Here is a 23,457-nt window from a genome sequence, read left to right as displayed (position 1 = left end):
ATATATATATACACACACACACACACGTAGTAAAGAGAATATTAGTAGTACATATATACTACTATATATTCTACTAGTAATATATATATATACATATATAGTAGTAAAGAGAATATTTTATTGTCTCAGTATATGTTCTTTCAATTTATTTGAAAAAGTGCTATAGGTTAGGGCAGGGAATGTAGCTCAGTGGCACCATGCCTGCCTGGCAAGTGCAAAGTCCTGAGTTCCATCCCTGGTACTGGAAAACAAAAAACTATATAAACATTACTAAAGGAATTATTCATTGCAGTATTTTTTATAAAAACAAAAAATTGGAAGGACTCTAAATGTCTATTGATAGATATGGCTGAATGAATTACACATTCTCCACAATTGAATATTATGCAGTTGTTGAAATGTATACTGCTTGGAAATGTTTCAAAATAAATTATTAACAAAAAATGCAAGTCATAGAACAATATGTTTACAGTGATTGATTTATGTAGAAATTTATATATGTATGCAAAAAAGGAAAAGAACTTTGAAATTGTTAAAATCTATTGTGAGAGTATATTCATGATCTACTTATGAAAATAAAAAGACATCTGAAAATAGCAGCTACATTTTTATTCAAATTGGCTGACTGTTTAGTATGCAACTGGCTACAAAATTATTACTCTTCATTCTAGTTCTTTTGGTTTCTTGTCAGTTTTTAAGGTATGTGTGTTACACTTACTGCCTAAAATGTGGGGATTTCATCTAATTTTCTAAATATAAAGAAAGGAAATCTTTCACTTTCAGAAAAAAAACTCAAGGAGGTTTAATACTCTGGGAACTCTAGCTTGGGTTGGTCTTGGGATAAGGTTCTCAATATTCATCAGAAATAATACAATTTTTGTTCACAATTATAATCAGTTCTGTAGGTTTTCTCAATATTCCTATTTGTAAACCTTTTCTCTGAGGTTCTGAAGGTGCTAAGATCCAGCTTCTGAACCAGGAACACCAGAATTTCCTAAAGACAAATCAGACACACAAGCAATCAGCAACTCTCTGTCTAAAACAGCCAGGATACCAGGAAGAGAAAAATAGAATTTAACTATTAGAAAGAGTGTCTGACTGGAGATAACCTAAACTGTGATTCAATTGACCTAAACAATAAGAAAATGCAAAATTCCACTTGGCAAAAAAAAAAAAATTTTCAAAAAGATTGCCTGGGACTGACTTCAACAGAGATTCTGAGAATGTGCTCTTGTTTCTAAGCAGCAGCTAAGGGTGGATCAGAAACTATAAAAACAGAATGTAGGCCCCATGTCCTGAGTGTTGCAATTGGAAGGGTCTGGTAGGATGGTCTCTAAAGAATTTGTGAAACCATCTTTTAGAATGACTCAGCTTTAAACATCTGCCAAAACCAGAGTGCAAAGCTGTCTTAAAATAGTACCAGTCAAGGAAGAACTTGCTGCTTCCCTTTGCTCTTCTGCCCCTACTGTTCCAACCAAGAGGGTCAGTAACAGCAGCTGAGAATGTGAGAGGAAGAAGCTTGCCAGGTCACCTTTTACAAAGGCAGGTGGCCTGCCCACCCTGATGGTGTAAAGCAGGGAGCAGGGAATCCTGTCTTAAATTAAATTACAATGTTGATTAACTTAATGGTCTTGGGCTTTTAGTTCCACCGAAGCATGAAGAGGAAAGTTAAGGGAGAACATGGGTTATCTTCTAAGGAAGAACTTTTTATTGAATATATTATTCTGTGGGAAATAATGATCTCTTAGATCCACAGACTGAGCTCAGTTTATTTTGTGTCTGTAACTACTCTATCTCTACTTGCCTCTAGGGATCTCTTGAATAGTTCAAAGTTTTGTTGTTGTTGTTTTTTAAGCAGTACTGTGGATTGAACCCATGCTAGACACGTGCTCTACCATCAAGCTACACACCCAGCTCTTCTTGCTAAATTTCCCATGTTGACCCTAAACTTGAAATCTTCCTTAGGCTCCTGAGTAGCTGGGATTATAGGCATTCACCACCATGCCCAGGTCGTTCTACTAGTCTTGATCTTAAGGAAAAGCACCCAGTATTTCACCATTAAGTTGATATTAGCTGTGGGTTTTGTAGACACCTTTTATCTGGTTGTAGACGTTCCATTCTGTATCTACTTTGTTAAGTGCTTTTATCATGAAAGGGCATTTGATTTTCTTAAATGCTTTTCCTAAATCTCTTGAAATAAACACGTAGATTTTATTCTTTATTTAGCATGTATATTTTACACTTTGATTGCTAATACTACATCACTTTTCAACAGCTATAGTACTGTGCACTCTTTAAAACTTATTTACTCACTGTCAGCAATGTTTATTATTAAGTTATTGTCAACTTAATAAATGAAAAATGCTCTTATTTTACCTCATGTCAGTTATATAAGTATCATAGATATTTTCCCCGTCGATAAAATATAATTTGAAAAATACAACAAATAATTTACTTTGCCTCAATCACTAGATTAAAATTACCTTTTATTTTAAATTATAAAAGTATATAAAAGGGCTGGGACTTTAGCTCAGGGGCACCGCAACTGCCTTGCAAGAGCAAAGTCCTGAGTTCAATCCCAGGTACAAAAAATTGAAAATTGAAAATTAAAATAAAAATTTTAAAAATTTAAAAATATTTAAAAGTGAGCAACTTCTTGTTTTTAGATTTTAAAAAAGGTCAAGTGTTTTCTGTCACATCTTTGACAGTTAAAACTATATTCTCAGACTCTTGTGAGTTATTTTTTGCTAAAGATCTGATCTTAAAGGAACTAAAAATTTCTGGGTGTTAAAAATTATCATTATAACTATTCTCTATGATTTTTCATGCTTGCTTTTGGTCTCTTTCAATTATGTAACAAACTGTTTTTGCCTGCTGTTCAGAATTGCTAGTTTCAAAAGGAATGCTTTGACAGTTTGTGACTTTCAAGGAATTTTAATATTTCATCTAAGTTGTATGAACTTAATGGCACGAAGTTGATTATATTATTTCTTTGTTATACTTGTAATGTCTATAGAATCTTAAATTAGTTTATTTCTCTCATTTCCCATCTTGGTCATTTGTGTCTTCTCCCATTTTTTTTGGTGATCAGTCCTGATCAAATTATGGATTTGTGAATTTTATTGATATCATATAATGAGCTTTTGTTTTTATTTAACATTCTTTAATGTTTTTCTGTCTCCTATTTTATTGATTTCTGCTATGTTTTTATTGCTTCCTTTATTATATTTACTTTGGGTTTAATTTTATATTCTTTTCCTACTTTTTCAAGGGAAAGGCTCATCCTTTTTTAAACCTTTATTTTTCTTACAGATGTATAATGCTACGAATTCCCTTCTAACTATTGCTTAGAATGTAGCCAACAAACTTTGGTATTATATTTATATGAGTTCTTTAACAAATTGATTATTTAGAAGTATGTTTGTTAGTTTCCAAGTTTTGAGAAATTTTCCAGACACAGTGGACCCTCAGGCTACGACCAGCCTGACATACGAACAACTTGGGTTAATTAGGTTAATGGAAGATTCATCTGCCTCTTGTTATCTGTAGCATGTATCCAGGTAAACATCCAGATCTCAGCTGTATTAGCTTACAACCAACTTGGTTTACAACCCGCCCTTGGAAACTGATCAAATTCATAAGTCAAGAGTTCACTGTATGTTATCAATATTAGACATGATTATATTGTATTCATAATATATCATATTACATTTATTATATTGCAATGTATATATGGTTATAGCATAGATTTACTATTATTTATTGTAATAATATAGCACAACATTATAGCAATGTTAATATAATATATTAATATTAAGCATTAATAAAATATAATATATTATTAGGATTATATAATATAGTTTATATTATATTTTGTATAATTATATATAACCATCATAACTGTAAAGTATATTTATATATTATGTTAAAATTATATTTACTGCATGATTTCAATTTAGTTAAGTTAAAATTTTTTGTTTTATGATCTGGGATATATGGACTAGCTTTGTCAGTGTTCCAGGTACAATGAAGAGAATTATTTCATCATTGTTCATTAGATCGTTCTGTGACAACAGGGCCAAAACAGACATTGTTCCAGTTTTCTGAAAGTTTACTGATTTTTGTGTCTACCTATTCTATCAGTTATTTAGAGAAAGGAATTGAAATCTCTGACTCTAATCATAGGCTTTTATTTTCCCTTTGGAGTTCATCGATTTTTGCTTCATTTATTTAAAGCCCTATTATTGTGTATGTAAATATTCGGGGTTATGTCTTCTTGACAAATTGACTCCTTTATTATTTTAAATTATCTTCATTTCTGAAAGCATTCTTTGTCTGATATTAATAAAGTCTTTATAGCTTTTATAATGTGTGCTGGGGATTCAACCCAGGGTCCAGTGAATACTTCCTACTGTTGACCCTTATATAGCTTTAAGTAATATGTTTGCATGGTGTATTTACCATGGTTTTTAACATTTAACTTTTGTGATTTTTGTGTAAAGTAAGTTTGTGTGTGTGTGTGTGTGTGTGTGTGTGTGTGTGTGAGTAGAATGCTGTTGAGTCATTTTTTTCTAACCTAACAATCTCTACTTTTTAACTAGGATGTTCAGATCATCTACATTTAATGAGAGTATTGAAATGTTTGGGTTTAAATTTGTCATCTTGTTATTTGTATTTGCTTTCTGTTTTTGCCAACTATTTTTGCTTACTTTTAAACTTTAAGGACTATTTTGAATTAATTAAACATTTTTATTGTTCTATTTTACCACTGATGTTGGCTTGTAGCTGCAATTCTTTGGCACTTGTTTTAATGTCTGTTTCACCACCCCAGTCCCTTGGTACTAGAGATTGAACCCAGGACCCTCACACTGAGCTACATTCCCAGCCATTTTTAAAGTTTTTAGAATTTTGAGATAGGGTCTCATTGAGTAACCCAGGCCTCCTCTACTATCCCTGGCTATCATGGTCAATTTTTTTTCCAGCGGTAGGGATTGAGCCTAGGACCTCATGCATGCTAGGTAAACTTGTACCATCGAGCCACACCCTCAATTCTATCACAGTCAATCTTAAGGTGATATTAAATGACTTTTCATATAATACCTTACAAAATTATACTTCCATTTGTTTACTCCCAGCCTTTGCACTATTTTCATACATTTTACCTTCTTATCTCTTACGGACCCCAAAACATGTTATTTTGGCTTTAAATACTGATCTTTTAAAAGATTTAAATAATAAGAGCTTCATAATTACCCACGTAGTTACCATTTCTGGTGCTCTTCATTCCTTTGCATGGATACAGATTTCCATCTGGTATAATTTTCCTCCTGTTTGAAGGATTTCCTTTAACATTTTTTATAATATGGTTCTGCTTGCTGGTGATGACTTCTTTCAGCTTTTGTATATATGAAAGATTTGGGTTTTTCAATTTTAATTTTTTTTTTTGGAAAGAGGTTTTATTTCTCTTCATTTTTGACATATTTTTCCTGAGTAGTGAATTCTAGATCAACAGTTTATTCTTTTTAGTGTATTAAAGATCTTATACCACTATCTTTTAGCATGTATTGCTTCTGAAAAGAAATCTGTACTTTTTATACTTATTCCTATCTAAATAATTTCTCTTTATCAAGTGACTTAAACAATTTGTTTATAACATGGTTTGCTATAGTTTTCTTCATGTTACTTGTGATTATAACCCTAGCAGATGTTTGAATATATGATAAGGTTTTAACATCTATCAAATTTAGAAAATGTTCAGATTTTTTTGTAGTGTTTCTTTCTTCCCATGTCTCCTTTCTTTTGGAGACCCTAGTTATACTTGTATCAGGTTGCTTGAAACTATGTCCTGTTGTTTTCTTTTACATCTTTTATTCCCACTTCTTTATTTTGCATTTTAGATAGTTCCTATTCCTAGGTTATTTCATTCACTAATTCTTTCTTCTGCAATGTCTTCCTAAGGTGAACTGTATCCAGTTCACTTCCAATATTACAGCTTTCATACATTTTCAGTCTTTCATTAAACTTATTGAACATTTGGGATATACTTACAATGTTTACAATACATTCAATGTCTTTCTCTAAAAACTCAATAATTTGTGAGATTTCTGGATACATTTCTATTATTTTTTTCTTCTCATTATAGGTTATTTCTCTTCTTATGTTCATACTTCATGATTTTTTACTATGTGCTAGGTAACAATTCATCTTGTTTGATAAAACTGGTTATTTTGCCATCTGCACAAAAATTCTTGAACTTTGTCTTGGGATATAGTTAAATTATATGGAAGCAATTTAATCTTTTTGGATCAAATTTTCTTAGGTGATACCAGAGTAGCATTTACTCTAGGACTAATTTTGCACCACTTCTGAGGCAAAATTCTTCATACTGTGTGAATTATGTATGAGGTTTGCCAACCTAATCAGTGAGAACAGGAACTGACTTCAGTTCTACATGGAGTCTGAGGATTGTACTTCTAAGCCTTTGAATGCCCACCCCCATGGGTTTTTAAAAACCTATTCTCTAGTATTTTCCTTACATCTATGTACTGATCAATTCTTGACTTAATATTCTAGGAGCACCTTTTGCAAACTTCGAGTTGTTTCTTGGTGAAGATTTCTTCTCTCTAGTAATTTGTGTTGTGAATTCTAGTTGCTTTTGTCCCTAAAATTCTCAACTCCAACTCTTCAAATCTGGAAAATTGGGTTCCTTTCCTTGCTGTGCAGCATGAACACTCTGTGAATCAGTAAGATGGGTAGTTGTAAGGGTGGTTTACTATACATTTTATGTCTCTCAGGTATCATTATCAGTTTTTTACCTCACATTCAATATCTTTTAAACTATCTCATTTAACTAAAAAAAAACTCTGCCAAAGGAAGTAAATGAAAGAATGATGAAAGAACTTACAGAATAGAGGCAAATATTTGCAGACCATACAGCTAATAAGGGGCTAATATACAAAATGCATAAGGAACTCAAAACCATAGCCAAAATCATAGCCAGAAAACAAATAATCTGGTAAAAAAGACTTAAATGATATTTTTCGAAAGGAGACATACAAATGGCCAATATGACAATGTATTGAACACCACTAATCATCAGGGAAATTCAAATCAAAACCATAATGTAAGATCACCTCACACCAGGTAGAATGCCTATTATCAAAAAGGCAAAAGATAACAACAAATATCAGTGTAAATGTGAAGAAAAGGGAACACTTTTATACTGTGGGAGGGAATATAAATTGTTATAGCCATTATACAAACAGTATGGAGTTATCTCAAAAAATTTAGAATAGAAGCGTCAGATGATCCATCAACTCATTCACTGTTAAGCATATATCTGAAGGAAATGAATTCAATATGTCAAAGAGTCATCAATATTCTCATGCTCACTGCAGCACTACTCACAACAGCTAAGACATATCATCAACCTAAATGTCTGTCAAAAGAAGAATGGACTTTAAAAAATGTGAATGGTGTATTATTTAGCCTTAGATAAGGAAGGAAAGCCTGATATTTGCAACAATATGGATAGATCTGGAGGACATTATATTAAATGAAGTAAATCAGGCACAAAAGAACAAAACTGCATGATCTTGTTTAGATGTGGAGCGTAGAAAAGTCAAACCCAAAGAAACATAGAGTAAAATAGTGGTTATCAGAGTTTTGAGAGTTGGGGAGGGTTGGGGAGATGTTGGTCAAAGGATGTAAAATTTCAGTTAGGAGCAATAATTTCAAGAGACACAATGTATGTTACAGTGACTACAGTTAGCAACATATACCATGTATTTGAAAATTGCTAAGAGAATAGATTTTAAATGTTGTAATCACAAGATGATTAGTATATGAAATAATACGTATGCTAAACAGCTTGATTTGTCCATTCCACAATGTACACATATATCAAAATACCATGTTATGTACTGTAAACTTGTTTATACATGTTAATCAAAAAGGCTCAGTGGTTTTGCCCCCTGCCTCACAAGTGCAAGAGCCCGAGTTCAATCCCTGGTACCAAAAAAAAAAAAAAAAAAAAAAAAAAAAAAAAAAATTAATTTTAAAATCTAATCAATCTGCTTGTTGATCCTTGGTAGAATATAGAACTTGGATATGTTATAAACATGGCAGCTCTTTAGCATATGATGTGTAGCCTGGGAGAATAGATAGATATACTTAAGATCAAGGGGCTTCCAGTCTAGAGAAAGTGAAAGTTGACACGAAGGCCAGTACTTTCGAAGGACGTTCACCTGTTCACCGCTTTGCCTTCTAGATAATTTTTTGTTAAAATTAGGCAAAGTTTGGTAATTTTAGAAAAGGATTTTTCCTTTCAGTGAGCCTATCTTGACAATGTTTCTGACATTAAAGTTATTATTCATTGACATTATGATATCCTGTGATGATTTATTTTAATATTTATCTTAAGGAATAAGAAAAAGAGGCTGCGATGAAACTCAGGAAGAGGGTCTGCCTAAAAGAAAAATACAGTGATTGCTCTTTATACAGGTCCTAAAGTCAGGAAAAGTATAAGCATCTAAGGATACAAGAATTTAAATTATAAGTGCAGAAGGCTTGCATCATAATGTACCTGCAACATGCCATACTACCTGCCTTTCAAAACCTCTAATCTTTCTATTGGATTAGAAGTTATTCATTTTGGGACATATAAAGAAATTCCAATTTGAACTATCACGTATCTTTTAATCGGAATTTTCCCCAAAGCATGAAAGTAAAAGTGTAAAAGTTGCTGTGTTTCATTAGTTTCATTCTTTTGAATGTTGCTTTGCTAAAAGCTCTGTGTGAAATTATTAGAAGACAAGTTTTCAAATGGTTGTAAAAGAAGATGCATATGTGGGAACTCACTCAAAGGGCATTATTTAAAAAAGAAATTTTCTAGCCACCCAGATCTCAGGGTAGCTATTCCCATTCAAGGATAGAGAATCTGCTATCTGTATGATTATTTTTACATCTGAACTTTTTTTTATACACCAGAGGGACTCAAAACTTTCAGGGTCATTTGCCCAGCATGTAGTAGAATATCCTGTGCAATAGATTCCAATTAATATGGCCGTGTTCAATGGCCCTGTATCACCAATGATGTACAACTTCTTTCCACTTGGCTTTATATGGCACTTCTTTGTTGCAGCTGCAACCAGGTCTATCGTCCCTTTGATAAAAATTTCAGTTACCCCAGAGAGAAGCTTTCAACTTTATTAACCATTGAAGTCTGCACACTTGTTCTTTTTTAGAAGAGTAGATCAAAGCACACTTTCTAAGGAAGTAATCTGATAAATTAGGATAGTACTTGTGGACTTTGGCAATAATGTTTTTCTGTGATTGAAACCTAAGAACTTGTATCAACTGACTAGACTATTATGAACTTTTTAGCATTTAACAAAAGTTTTTATCTTTTATTTTTAAAAAGTAAATAGGGTTCCTTGATTCTATTTAACTAGTTCTTTATCATGCTGTGTCTTTTGGTTGTCGTTAAGAAAATCTCAATCTAGGTTCAGTGATAGGGAACTGACAATCAAGGAAAAAAGCAATTAGATCACCCAGTTATGGTATAAGAAAAGCCTGTGGTTTTCAGTCCTATCTGTGGCATTAACTCCCTATAAAAATATGGGGGAGATACTAAATCTCTCTGGGCCACAGTTTCCTCATCTTTGAAGAGGAAAGGTTGATTAAATGATGTGTAAGACTTCTGCTGAATCTGAAATTTTCTAATTCTAAATCTTGGGCAGAATATGACTCGACATTCTCTCTCTCTCTCTCTCTCTCTCTCTCTCTCTCTCTCTCTCGACCAGGAATCGAACTCAGGGCCTTACACTTGCCAAGCAGGCACTATGCTACTGAGCTATATCCCCAGCCCGACAATTGCATATGCTATTTGCATATAGCCATTTTTTCTTTGTGTCTCCTGTGTGCTTCCATTCTAGGTTTGGTTTGGCAATGGAATAATATGGTGCTGTTCTATCTATAGATTGGAATGAAACATTATTGGAAAGCTGATTAAACCCAGAGTAGTACTGCTTCCCATAAATAAAGTCCATATCTCCCACTATGAGAATTTTAGAAAGGACACTAGACAGATTCCTTTTGAGAAAAAATTGTCGTGTGTGTGTATGTGTGTGCACACCCACACACTTGATTTCTTCATAGCTATGAGGACAAATGGTGTCTTCTGTGTAAGTCTGAATTTGGGTGATGGCCCTGTTATTAGCACTTTCAAAAGCTTAGACATGAGATCTTTAAATTTCAAATTGTGGGATTTTGATCGTTGGAGGTGGAGGGCTGACTAAAAATTGCACACCATATTTTTTCTGTAGACCAAATATAATTCCTTGTAGTATTTGTTGGTGGATGCCTAAAAATACAAGCACTACAGCTAGAAAGCCTCAAAATACTTTAGCATTAAAAAATTGTAATCTATTTTGAGTATCAATTCTTTCTAAATTGGGATCTAATAATTGGGAATCAGGTTGGTGTGACAATCTTAATAGTGTAACTACCACCAATACATGAGTAAAATTACTAGAAACATTTTCTTGGGAAGTAGGGATTTAGAAATCAAGTTTCTCATCTAGACTCTTGGTACTTTCTTTTATATATTAGGCAATTCATTTGCTCTGTGTCCCTGCTTTCTTGTTTTTTATATTATGTCAAACTCCTACAAGTGCTAGTTTTTTAAAAGTTAATTTCATCATGGAATCTAAAAACATAAATAAATCTTACATACATGGTTATATTAAAATTCACTGATGTATCTTGGACTTTGAATAGATCTTTTACTAATGCACAATTTTGTAATGTCATTCATTATTCATTACGAAAATACTGTTTTTTTAATTCAAAATTTCTGAATGCTGATTCATTATACAATAACATCTTTTTCTTAGTATCAAAATTAATCCTATCAGCTAGGTGTGGCAGTACATTCCAGTAATCCCAGCACTGAGGGAAGCTAAGGCAGGAGGATCACAAGTTCAAGTCCTGCCTTGGCAACTTAGTGAGATCCTGCTTCAAAATAAAAAATTAAAAAGGCTGGGGAAGTAGTTCAGTGATGGAGTGCTATTGGGTTCCAACCCCACAGAAAATAAACAATTTTATCAGACAAGCCTGTAAATGTTGAAAAACATTTACCATCAATCTACTGTGACAGGTTCAAGTTCTCTACAATTTAACCTTTTTTTCTTAAAAGGTGAAGTTTTATCATAAGCAACTGTGTCCATGATGGCGGAATGCCAGCTTGATCAGCTTTGGGGTCTGCCCCAGGAATTGATGGGAGACACTTGTGGATGTGTTTGGGTGGGTCATGGAAATGAGACTTTGTGAACTGCATCAGAGTCTGCTCCCTTGCCCTTTGTTCTCCTTTGGAGCCGGCCAACCATGGACTGAATCCCCCCAAATCATGAGCTAAATTAAACATCTCCTCCTTTAATTTGTGGCTATCACGTATTATAGTCCAGCAATGGGAAAGCCAACTAGTACAGCAATGAATACCATTTTTTTTTGTTTTCTTTGAAGTGACAGGCTTATTTTGTTAATTTAATAAAATGTGTATTTACTGCTCAATCAGAAAATTTGTCATTTGTTTATGTTGTTTTTCCAACTAAATATGATGTTCAGTGGAAACATAAATTGGTTCCACTTGTAGCTCAGTTGCATAAACTGCTTTTTCTAGAGACAACCATCTCTTCAGTCTGCAGCAAAACTGCTTTATGTGCATTTCCCATTTCATCACACAGAATATTAAGACATGGACTTGAGGGTCTAGATTTCATAAAGTTAATTTTTTACTAGCTTTATAAAATCATTCTTAGTGGAATTGATGTTTTCTTTTTATTGTGAGAGGATGGTGGTGAAAAATGCTATAACCATCATCATAGTATCACTACCTTGATTTTTCTCATGGAACCCACAGTTTTACCCATCATTGCTTTTGTAACACTGATAACTAACACAATAAAGAAGAAAAATAGCATCTTAATTTTGTTATGAAAACAGCTTTGACTTTTCAGACTTCTTAAAATGGTATTAAACACACAGAGGATATAGGTTGCATTTTCAAAGTTGCTGGAGTAGAGTTCAATATCATGATAGTCTTGACTTTTCTCCTGGCATAACAACAGCCAGCTTCTTTCTCCATTTTCCACAGAGTTGCTTCATCAGAAGTAAGAAATTATTGCTAGGAGTAGTGGCACATGCCTGTAATACCAGCACTCTGGGAGGCTGAGGCAGAAAGATTGCAAGTTTGACCCTAGGCTGGGCAACTAAGCAAGACCCTGTATCAAAATAAACAATAAAAATGGACTTGGGGATGTAGCTTAGTGCAAAGGCCCTGGGTTCAATCTTGCATATCCAGGACTGCAGAAAAAAATTGGCTTTGCCCCTATATAAAAAAAAGAATTTTGAGACAGGGTCTTGCTGTGTAGTTCAGGCTAGCCTTGAACTCACTATATAGCCCAGGCTGGCCTCGAACTCATGGTGATCCTCCTGCCTCAGCCTCCCTAGTGCTGTGATTGCTGGCTGTGCCTCTCTGCCCAGACCCCAAGAATTTCTTAAAGATCTGCTTATTATTTTCCCATCTTAGAAAAAAGAGGCAAATAGAATGAGAAAAAAGCAACCATGTACTGCTTACCAGGTACCAACTACCCTAGTATGAGTTCTAAGAGCTACAAAATTCTGTTTCTGCCACCAAGACAGTGCAATCTAGTCATTAAGAAGTGAGTACCTGTTTCTAAGGAGTCAGCTTCAGTGTTAATAATTCCTTTTTCCTCCCCCTCCAATTCCTCTTTTTTTTTTTTTTTTTTTTTTTTTTGTGGTACTGGGAATTGAGCCCAAGGGCTTCACACTGAATTATGTCCCAGTCCATTAAAAAAAAATTCTATTTTGAGACAGGGTCTCATTAAGTTGCTAAATTGTACATGCTGGGCTAGAATTTGTGATTTTTTACTTTGGCCTCCCAGAGTGCTGGGATTACCAGCATGTGTTACCACTCCCAGCAAGGCCAGCATGTGACTCTAGCCTGAGGCCAGAACTCACATACTTGGGCCACTCCTGGGTTATATTTTCTTCTAAAGTCACTGACTTTCAGGCCTGGTTACCAGCACAGAGATCTGTACAAAGGAGTGGCCCAGAACCACTGTATGTAGTGATCTGTTGTGTGCTTATGATCACATTTTACTTAACCTCTCTGTGCTTTGGTGTGCTCAAAAACAGGGAGAAATAAATTGAAATGATGACGAAGGATGATAATATTGCTGCCTGTGGAGACTCCATTAGTAATGGTCTGATAAGTAGGATAGCACATGGTAAACAGAAGTGAATCTATTATTTTAAAAATTTGTAGTACTGGGCAGGTAATCACCATGCAGTACACATTGGCTGTTTTGACTGAATGCACTGCCCCCCGCTTTTCAATACAATACAAGGCAAATACACACTTCATTTGTTATTTATGTGTTTGCTCATTTGTTTTTTCTGCAATGTTTTACTGAATACAAACTATAACAGTCACTGTGTTAGGTGATGAAGCTATAGTTGGTAGCTCTAAAATAACTAATATTTCCCTACAGATACTAGAGAAGTAATGTGGTTATTTTCCACAGGACTCCTCTGTTCAGTTAATGCCAACTACTCTACCATTTTCCTCTGTTCATTTTTTTTGTTGTTGTTCTTTCCTGAAATAAAGCCAGTCCACTAATGGTTGCATCTCGATTTTTAGGTCAACATTTTAGTGTTTTATTTTTATTTTTTTCACATGCTGGGCTCAATCCTAGGGCTTTTGACATCCTAAGAAAAGCGTTCTACCCTAAGCCACACCCCCAGACCAAGGCTAACATTTTAAATCAAACAAACATAAATGTGGAAATCAGTGTCTACTGTTTTCTGATGTTGTCAATAAGGATTTAGAAATTCAAGCCCAAGCCTACCTTACACAGTTGTCACGGCTTGTGTTTAGATGTCCCCCAAAGCCTCATGAAGTCATGGCTGTCTATTTCAGAGGTGACCAAATCTATGTATGATTTAGTGTATGATGCTGGGATTAAAGGCGTGTAAATTATTAAACCAGTACACTAATTGGTTTAACGTTGCCCTAACCCCCATTAGTCTGGATAAAAGGGGCAGAAAGCCGCCATTAAAGTTTCCTTGCTGCTTTTGCTGTATTCCAACACCATGAACTGTGTTGCCCCTCTTCCATGTGCCACCTTGCCTTGCAGCCAGCTGATTATGGACTGAAACCTCTACAAACTGTCAGTCGAATAAATCTTTCCTCCCTTAACTTGTGGGTGTTGGGTATTTTATTTCAACAATGAGAAAGTAGCTGACACAACAGTACAGGGTTCTCTTATAAAAGTTAAAGTATAAACTAATATTACTCTGATTACAAATAGATTTTTTTTTTAGATGAAACTAATTCATTTTCCAGCAGGTACGATGAAGTTGGTGTTTGAAAATTTCTTTTGGTACCAGGGATCAAACTCAGGACCTTGCGCTTATAAGGCGGGTGGTGGCACCACTGAGCTAAATCCACCCCCTACCCCCCCCACCTTTTAAAGACAGGGTCAGGTTGGCTTTGTACTCATTATGTAGCCCAGGCTGGCCTTGAACTGGTGGCAATCCTCCTGCCTCAGCCTCCTGAGTGCTGGGATTACAGGCGTGCACCACCACGCAAAAATTTTTCACGAACTGTACATATGCAGATGAAAATGCAATTCATTATTACCTTTACCAAAAATGAAATTTTCAAGAATGCGAAGATCCTAACTGAAGAACATAAATTTTAACATGTATTCACAGGAACTGAAAGTAAGATTTGAAATTTAAAGAAAATAATCTTTGAGTGGTAGGAAAACTAATCTTTTTTTTTGCGGTACTGGGGATCGAACTCAGGACCTTGGGCTTTGCCAGGCAGGTGGGCCCCACATCCCCAGCCCTATCATTTTTCTTTAACGGCGCTTACACTTCTTTCCTTCTGAAGGATTGCATTCTTCCTAATCTTAGGAGACAGCAGAATATATAAAAATCACTGTACAGGTATACAGCAAATTTGTCTTTAAAATTTCATTTTTGACGATTTGAAAATTAAATCATATTTTAAATGAAACAGAAGAAATTTTCATATGAAGCTTCTAAGATGAATTCTACAAATCCTAAGGAATTCTAAGGAAAAAACTTCCCTAAATTATTTTCAATATCTGGATTTGTGTATTTCATGTATTTTAGGGCAAAGTGTGTGTTATAGTAGAATCTATTGTATTCTTTTTTATTTGTCAAATTGAAATCATACTGTGTCACTCTATTAAGTATCTTAGAAATAAAAGTATAATGTGAGTCATGAGCTGAGTATGCTAACAACAATACAATTAATGCTAATATGAGTTTTGCTTGTTGTCTCAGCACCATTCAACACCGCTGGCCATGCCCTGTTTCTTTAATGTGATTTTTTTTGGCTTATATTGACATTTCCTTCTCTTCTTTCTTTTTCTTCTCTAACTTTAGATATCTGTAGCTCTACATAGAGCTTTTTAGATCATAGTCCTGGGTCTGTCTTAATTTTACAGAACCAAACTTCATGGATTCACATCCTGACTAGAGTATTTGAACTTGCTATAGACAAGACTTAAACTGTCTGCTTCTGTGTCCTAATTTATTAAAGGAAATAATAAAAATGTCTGCTTCACTGAGTTATATTGAAGGCTGAGTAAATAAGTTTAAATAATTTAATACCTGATATATAACAGGCATGCAATATATCTTATTGTTTTTATTCTGTAATGAAGCATTATTCTTGTTTCCTCAGTAATTACATCAATTCCCACCCAGATGCTGACAAATCCCAAATTTCTATCTTTAGTCCAGATCCCCTCTTTGAGATTCAGACCTTATGTATCTGAGCCTTCAGTATCTTTCCTTGAATGCCTCAAATACTTTGAAATGTATTCAGAATTGAAAGTTAAGTGATTAATCTTCCTTCTCCACCTCCAACTTGGTCCTCAAAACATTAAATATTCTTAAAGGGCATATTCACCTTCAAAACAGAAACTGTCAATTCTTTTAGTATCAACTTTTGAATATGGCAAATTTATAATACAGGTATAAAAAGAGAGTTCTTAGCTTATTCGTTACGGTTTAGATCTAAAATGTCCTTCACAAGTTTCCCATGTTCAGAAGTGGAGTTTTCTGAATGGGATCAGATTGTGAGGACTCTAACGTAATTGGGGTAATGAGATCATAATTTGGTGGCATTACTGAGAGATGATGGAAAGAGGAAGAGGAACCCAGTTAAAGGGAGTGGATCATGGGGTGTGACCTTGGGGATTATACCTGGTCTTCAGCCCTTTCCTCTCGGCTCTTTCCCTCTCTCGACTTCCTGGCTGCTTGAGTTGAGCAGCTCTCCTCTACTACCTGGTAGAATACTATTGTTCTGTGTCATCCTAGGTCTAAAGCAATGGAGTTAACCTACCATGGACTGAAAACTCTGAAACCATGAGCCAAAACACTGGTGAGTATTTTACCACAGTGACGGAAATCTAACACAGCATGGCTGATCTTGTTTCATTTATGTTGCTGATCACTTCACCATGCCCCACATTAGACTGCAAGTGAATCTTGAACACCATATTATCTCATGCATATATGTTTTTGTGTGTATCTCATAATTAAGGACTCTTTTAAATACTTTATCAAAATATCGTGAATTGTCTCAACTATTTTTTTGTTTATTTTAATCAGAATTCACAAGTTGTAAATGTTAATACATCTCCTCTTCTAATTGTCATTTTGAATCTTCCTTGTCCAAATATATTTGTTGAAGCATCATTTGACTTATTGTTTTCTTTGTTTTTGTTTTTTGTCTCCTGAATTTTCTGTGAATTGTTAGATCTAAAGATTTGGCATGGTTTTGTTCAGGGTTTTCATCGCTTTTCTTTTATCTTTAGTATTGGATACTGAACTCACCACTTCAGGTTAGCCATGCATTCAACCACTACAGCTAAGTCTCCACTACTCCGCTACCACCGTTTGTAAATTTTATTTTGAGACAAGGTCTCATTATGTTGCTCAGGCTGCCTTTGAAGTTGAGAGCCTCCTGGTTCAGTCTCCTGGCGTAGCTAGAAATACAGCCAGGTTTGCCTTTCTGATAAGGATTCTGCATGGGAAGTATCAGGCACTTTCATCAGGAAGCATGTAAAATCTGGTCACATCTCTATTTTTTTATGTTAACACCCAGTGTTGGTTACTGTTTAGAATATATCTGTTATAACATTGGTGGTTACATAATATTAATGTACTCTGTTTATTACTCTTTCACTTACTGGTTGAAATACTGTTGTTAAGAGAAACTTCTCACTGCTTTGGATACCTAGTAGTCACTTCCATTTAAAAAACACAACATACTTAGTTCTTTCCCCTTGTTTATCAGCATAATGTTAATCCTATATTATCTTTCATAGGTGATCCATGAACTTTAGAAAAAGTTTTGAGTATTTCAATCCATTATAATAATTATTTTTATTGATGTTCAAATAATGACATCTTTAAGTAACAGGAGCTTCTTCACTTTGACTCTTGAGTCCTTTTGACAAACCTCCGTAGTCTTTCGCAGCTTCCTTATTTTCTTGTAAGCCAGCCGTTTCAAGATCATTTTAAACATCTGCTGCTCAAGTAGTGAGGTCGTCCATTTCTCCAAGGAACTAACTGCTGTTTAGGAGCCACAATCTGAATTTTTAGGAGTGGTCATTGCTGCTGCAGTGGTAATTCTCTGTAGGCTTGTTCAGTGGGCACAGCTAAGAGTACGTAAAACTTTTAAAAGAAAAAAATAGGAGTTCCTAGCATCTTAAACATAAATTTAAAATTGCAATATGTTTTACTTAACTTTTTATTTGTTAATTTGTGTCCTTTCTACTATTGTTAAAAATACTGGTCCTTGCTTGGGCGTGGTGGCACACACCTATAATCCCAGTACACAGGAGGCTGAGGCAGGAGGATCGCTGTGAGTTCAAGACCAGCCTGGGCTACATAGCGCGTCCCAGGTTAGTCTCAACTACATACTGAGACCCTGTCTCAAAAAACAACAACAACAAATAAATAAAACTAAACTAAAAAAACCCAAAACAACAACAACAACAAAAAACTGGTCCTTGGGAAGGGGATTTAGTTCAGAGCTGCTGCCTGCTTTGCAAGTTCAAGGTCCTGAGTTCATCCCTGGTACCCGCCCACCAAATATACTGGTCCTTAATGGTGTAAATGTAATTACTTTTTTTTTTTTATACTGGGCATTGAAATCAGGGCCTTCACAGTAAGTTGTGTCCCTAGGCTTTTAAAAAAAACTTTAAATGTTGAGACAGGATCTTACTACATTACTACATTGCCCCGCCAGGTTTAAATTTGTGATCTTTCTACATCAGCCTCCCTGAGTGCTAGTGGTATGTGTCACCATCTGGCTAATTACTTCTTTTCTTTTCTTTCTTTCTTTTTTTTTTGGTACCGGGGATCAAACTCAGGACCTTGTGCTTTGCCAGGCAGGCGCTGTGCCTCTGAGCTAAATCCCCAGCCCAGATTACTTATTTTCTTTATCATAGATTATATAAAAATGTTTCAGAGCAACACAACCAATGTTATCACTAACGATACAATTAATGAAAATTACTGTATTTTCAATTCATTTGAAACAGTTCTCCATGTGACTTAAGCGATCAACTCATTGCACAGATTTATTTCATTTTGCTTTATAGTTTTAGAGATTCAGAAAAATTAAATCTTAATTTTAATTACATAAAACAGTGGAATAATTCCAATGAAACCTATCAAAGTGTATTCAAAGAAGGAGGAACAGGGAATGAAAGAAGAAATTAAGATGTTTCATGTGCATGTACCAGCTCCATACAAGGAGTGTCAGATTATGTACTGCAAATGTATACTAATTAAAATGTGTCTTTAATTAGCTGCATATAATAAGGTCTGTCATTTATGTTTGATGGAATGACTTATATGCTTGTTTACTATTTTAATTTAGTAAACTATGCTTATTATCTTAATTTTTGTTTTATTTGCCTCATATATCTTCTGTCCATTTTTTCTTCTTTCCTGATTTCTATTAAATATTTCTGTAGGGCCACCTGCTTTCTGGGTCCTCTCCTGATTCTCAGGTGCTGCCTCTCTGTCAATAAATTTCCTACTCTCAAAATACGAAGGAAAACAAAACAAAACAAAATTTATGTAACCTTCAAAAAAGGCAGTCTATCATCTATCCCTATCTTTCTTGCAATTTCTTTCCTCCTACATATAGTCATTTAAGAACCTTTATGCTTCATCTTGCTACTGAAAAAGTAAGCAAAAACATGTTTTTGTATCCTCCCTCCTTTTAAAAATAAATGGTAATATATCGTCATTCAACTCCCCCTTTTTTTTTTTTTTCCGCTGCCTGCATATTCTGGAGATCACTTTTATAGCAGTATATGAAAATAGACTTACTTCCTTGTATAGTTTCATAATACTTAATTGACTGGGTGGATCATGGTTTATTCAACCAGAACTCATGATGGAGGTTTGCATTGTTTCTGGTTTCATGTTGGTAAATGTTTAACAATCAGTTCTCTAGTAAGGAAAATTTTCATTAGAAAAAAGTTTTTTTCTTTAGTCACCGTGAACTCTCTTGCATCATGGCTGATTGATTTCAAGCTACCAACAGAATTCACTGACTGAAATTGGGAAATGATGCACAGTAGCATATCATTAGATGGAATTTCTAACATTCAAATATTATACATGTAAAGAACCTTAAACACATAAATAATAATAAAGTATTATGAATAATTAGGAAATGAAGGCTGGGCATGGTGGCGCACGCCTGTAATCCCAGCACTCAGGAGGCTGAGGCAGGAGGATCACTGTGTTCAGGACCAACCTGGGCTACATAGTGAGTTCCAGTTCAGTCTCAACTACATAGTGATATCCTGTCTCAAAAAAAAAAAAAAATTATGGATTTTGGATATGTATTACCTTTGTTTTTAACATTTATTGTGTTTATATAATTTAATTTCTAACAATGGCTATGTTTAACAATGAGCTTACTAAATTGCTAAAAATTTAACTGCTAGGGGCCAGCAATTTAGCTCAGTGGTGCTGCACCTGCCTTACAAAGCACAAGGTCCTGAGTTCAATCCCCATTCAAAAAACAAAACAAAACAACAGCAACAACAACAACAACAACAACAAAAAAAAAACGGTTCTTTCAAGTGGGTGCAAGTCAGCTGTAATAGATTCACTGGTTGCTATTACAGATATTTCTAGGCTGAATATTTTATACATGTGTCAATTTTGTATATTTGCCAGTTTATCTTTAGGAGATGTTTTAGAAGTGGGATTGTGACTCAAAAGATAAATGCTTGTGTTGTTAAATTGTCTTTGAAAGAGGTTGTACCATTTGGCAATCCCTCCAATGTTAAGTAAGAATGTTTCATCAAGTCTCACAAACAGAAAATGTTGTCAAGATTTTGGATTTTCCCCAAATAGGCGAAAAATGTTACCTCACCATTGATCTCATTGGCACTTTATCTTATGTATAAAACTGGTCATTTTTTATACCCTTTAAACACTTCCTTCACTCCTCCCCTGTTGCTCATGTTTCACATACAACCAAGGATTTGTTTTTTGTTGTCAGCCTCACTTGTAAGGATTCCAGATAAATCTACAATCCTCTTATCTGGATTGATATTTAGGCTTCCTATTTTGTCTGGCTGCATCCACTTTTGCCTTCTCTTATCCATTCTCTAGAGATCAGGCGGAGGAATCTTTCCAAGATAAATGGAATCACATCACTTATCTGCTCCTGATACTTTAGTGGCCTCCTGCTGTACTTTAGAATCCAAATACCTTAGTCTGGTCTATAGGCCACCGGAGAGAACTTTGTCACAAAAATACACTTAACTTTAAAGGAGTCTGGCAAATATAGTATGGAAAGTAGAAGAAGGAGGAGAAAATTTTTCTTATACTAGCACAAGTTATACACACAATCAATTCGAAAATGATTAAATGCAGTTGTAGTTTATTTAGTAAGATGTCTTAGGGTAGGTAATAAATATGACATTGTAGAGAGAAAGTAGAAGAATACATGTAAAGGCCAATAGGCAGGAATAAGAAATTATTTCTGGGCAATAGGAAGCAAAAGACAGTCCTAAGTGGAGGCTGAGTGGTTGAGAATGATCTATGCTATTTCCAGTTGTTGAGGTTTCCAGCATATTAAAATAGAAATAAATTTCAAAACAGGGCTGAAAATTTTATGGTAAATTTCAAAGAGATCTCTCACACTTGCAACACCAAAGAAAACCAAAACCAAAACAAAAAACAAAAAATCCATAACTGTACCATTCTCAAAATGACTATACAAGCCTGGTGTGGTGGCGCACACCTGTAATCTCAGCAGGCAGGAGGCTGAGGTAGGGGAGATCACCATGAGTTTGAGGACAACCTGGACTACATAGTGAGTTCAAGACTTGCCTGAACCACATAGTGAGACCTTGTCTCAAATGACCAAAACAAAACAAAGCACAAGAAAGAAAGAGATGTCTATACATAAGATATTAATTTATCATACACCACAAATGAAATGCTACAGCAATAGAGCACAAGTTTTAAAGTCCTATGATGTACGATGTATGTCTCTTTTCAATCTTACTAGGGTGTCTGTCCTTGGGACTGTTATGAATTGAACTGCGTTGCTCTCTATGTTCATCAGGGTTCTCTGGAGAAATGGCCTATAGAATGTTCATGTTTATGCATGCACGGGCAAATGTGTGAGTTGTTATGAAGAATTGGCAGATACAATTATGGAGGCTTCCAAGTCTAATATCTGCAGCACAGGCCAGCAGGCTGGAGACCCAGAGAGCTGATGGCGCAGATGAAGTCTGAAGCCTCTCTGTGAGAGAATTCCCTCTTTCTAGGGAAGGCCAGTCTTTTTGTTCTATTATTTGCTAAGCCCCTCTCACATTAAGGAGGGGAATATGCAGTACACAGTTTATTAACATAAATGTTAGTCTCGTCCAAAAACAATTTTCAAGATGACACATGAAGTTAACCTTCATAATGTCCAGCCCCCACAGAGACGTTAAGGTCCTAATGCTCAGTACCTCAGTATGTGAACCAACTGAACTAACACTTTGGTTTCAGACTTAGAGACTCCCAAACCATGAAATAATAAATCCCATGGTTCTAACTAAGCTGCTGATAGTACCTTGTCACAGCAGCCTCAGGAAGCTTAATACATACTGTATGGATGACTACAACTGCAGGTAAAACAATTATTATAAAGCTGACACATGGAATAAATGTCTCTATATCAACTCACTATTAGTCAAGGTTCTAAAAATTGTCAGGGACAGTTTAATGCTAATCATCTCACCAGTGTCAGTGGTGAGACTGAGCTTTTGGAAATTGTTAAACAGTTTTCCAAACTGTCCTGTGTCTATCCCTCCTCTCCAGCCATCAATAGGATCCGTCAGCTGCCTATATTAATGCTTACATCTTATAAAATAAGTGTGGCCATTTATGGGAGAAACTGGTCTGAGACCACTCCAATCCATGGTAGAGGGAAGGCCCCCACTAGTTGCAAAATGACTGGTGTGTTCAAGGACCCATCAAATAGCTTAAACAGACTTTGGGAGGGGAGATTCTGCTTCATGTAGCAAATTAGACCTTCTTAAAATGAAAATAAGTTTTATTACTTCCTTCTGATCTAGATTCCCACAGAAGCTTTCATTTGTAAAATTCTGGCTTTTTCTTTTGTTTATCAGCCATGGGCCACTACAGGATCATGGATGCTGTCGTCAGAGAGGCTGACACCAAACGGTGCATGCTAGGTACTGTTGAAAGACTAACCCAGAAATCCTGGAGTCAGGCAAGTTTCAATCCTAGCTCTGCCACTTTCTAGGTGATGGACACAGAGTCAGCCATTGAGTCTTTCTGACTCAAATTTCTCCTTTAGTAAAGCCGTGGAGAAGAGCCCTTGACTTCTTCTTCATTCTATCTCCCACAGTATTTGCAGGAAATCTATCTTAATTTGGTAACCAGATAAAAACTGATGTTATTTTTAAAAAATATATTAATTCTTGTTATATTTACTTCATGAAATTGTGGGAAGATCAATGTGACAGTAAATGTAATATTAATAGACAAAAATATAACAATATATGGTTGTGATAGATTATTGTCTTGTGAATGACATCAATTACCTGAAAACATATTTCTGATTTAATATTGTGAATGCCTGTGTTTCATTTATGGCTTTAGATGATTTGCTGGTGATTTGTGCATGTATATACATGTTTCTATTTTAAAATCTAGAACTGCTAGTGTGTTTAATTTGAGCACATGACCGCCATCAGCTAGGTGTAGCAGTGTATAAATGTAATCCCAGCAGTGTGGGAGGCTGAGGCAGCCTGTACAATTCAAAAACCCCCA

The 23,457-nt window shown here is 35.1% G+C and overlaps 1 long non-coding RNA gene across 1 annotated transcript in view; it reads left to right on the top strand.

Moving 5' to 3' along the window:
• The window catches only part of LOC104856744, a 35,511-nt gene extending 12,622 nt beyond the window's left edge, over nt 1-22,889 (top strand). Inside the window, exons 3-4 of the long non-coding RNA XR_002025088.1 lie at nt 16,441-16,504; nt 22,791-22,889. This is a non-coding gene — a long non-coding RNA (uncharacterized LOC104856744). The remainder of the gene's footprint in view (nt 1-16,440; nt 16,505-22,790) is intronic.
• The last annotated feature ends 568 nt before the right edge of the window (nt 22,890-23,457 follow it).

The sequence above is a fragment of the Fukomys damarensis genome, unplaced genomic scaffold (genome assembly GCF_012274545.1).
Source record: "Fukomys damarensis isolate Sample0158 unplaced genomic scaffold, DMR_v1.0_HiC HiC_scaffold_12, whole genome shotgun sequence".
In the NCBI taxonomy this organism is placed as follows: Eukaryota; Metazoa; Chordata; class Mammalia; order Rodentia; family Bathyergidae; genus Fukomys; species Fukomys damarensis.
This window is presented reverse-complemented; position numbering and strand designations above follow the sequence as displayed.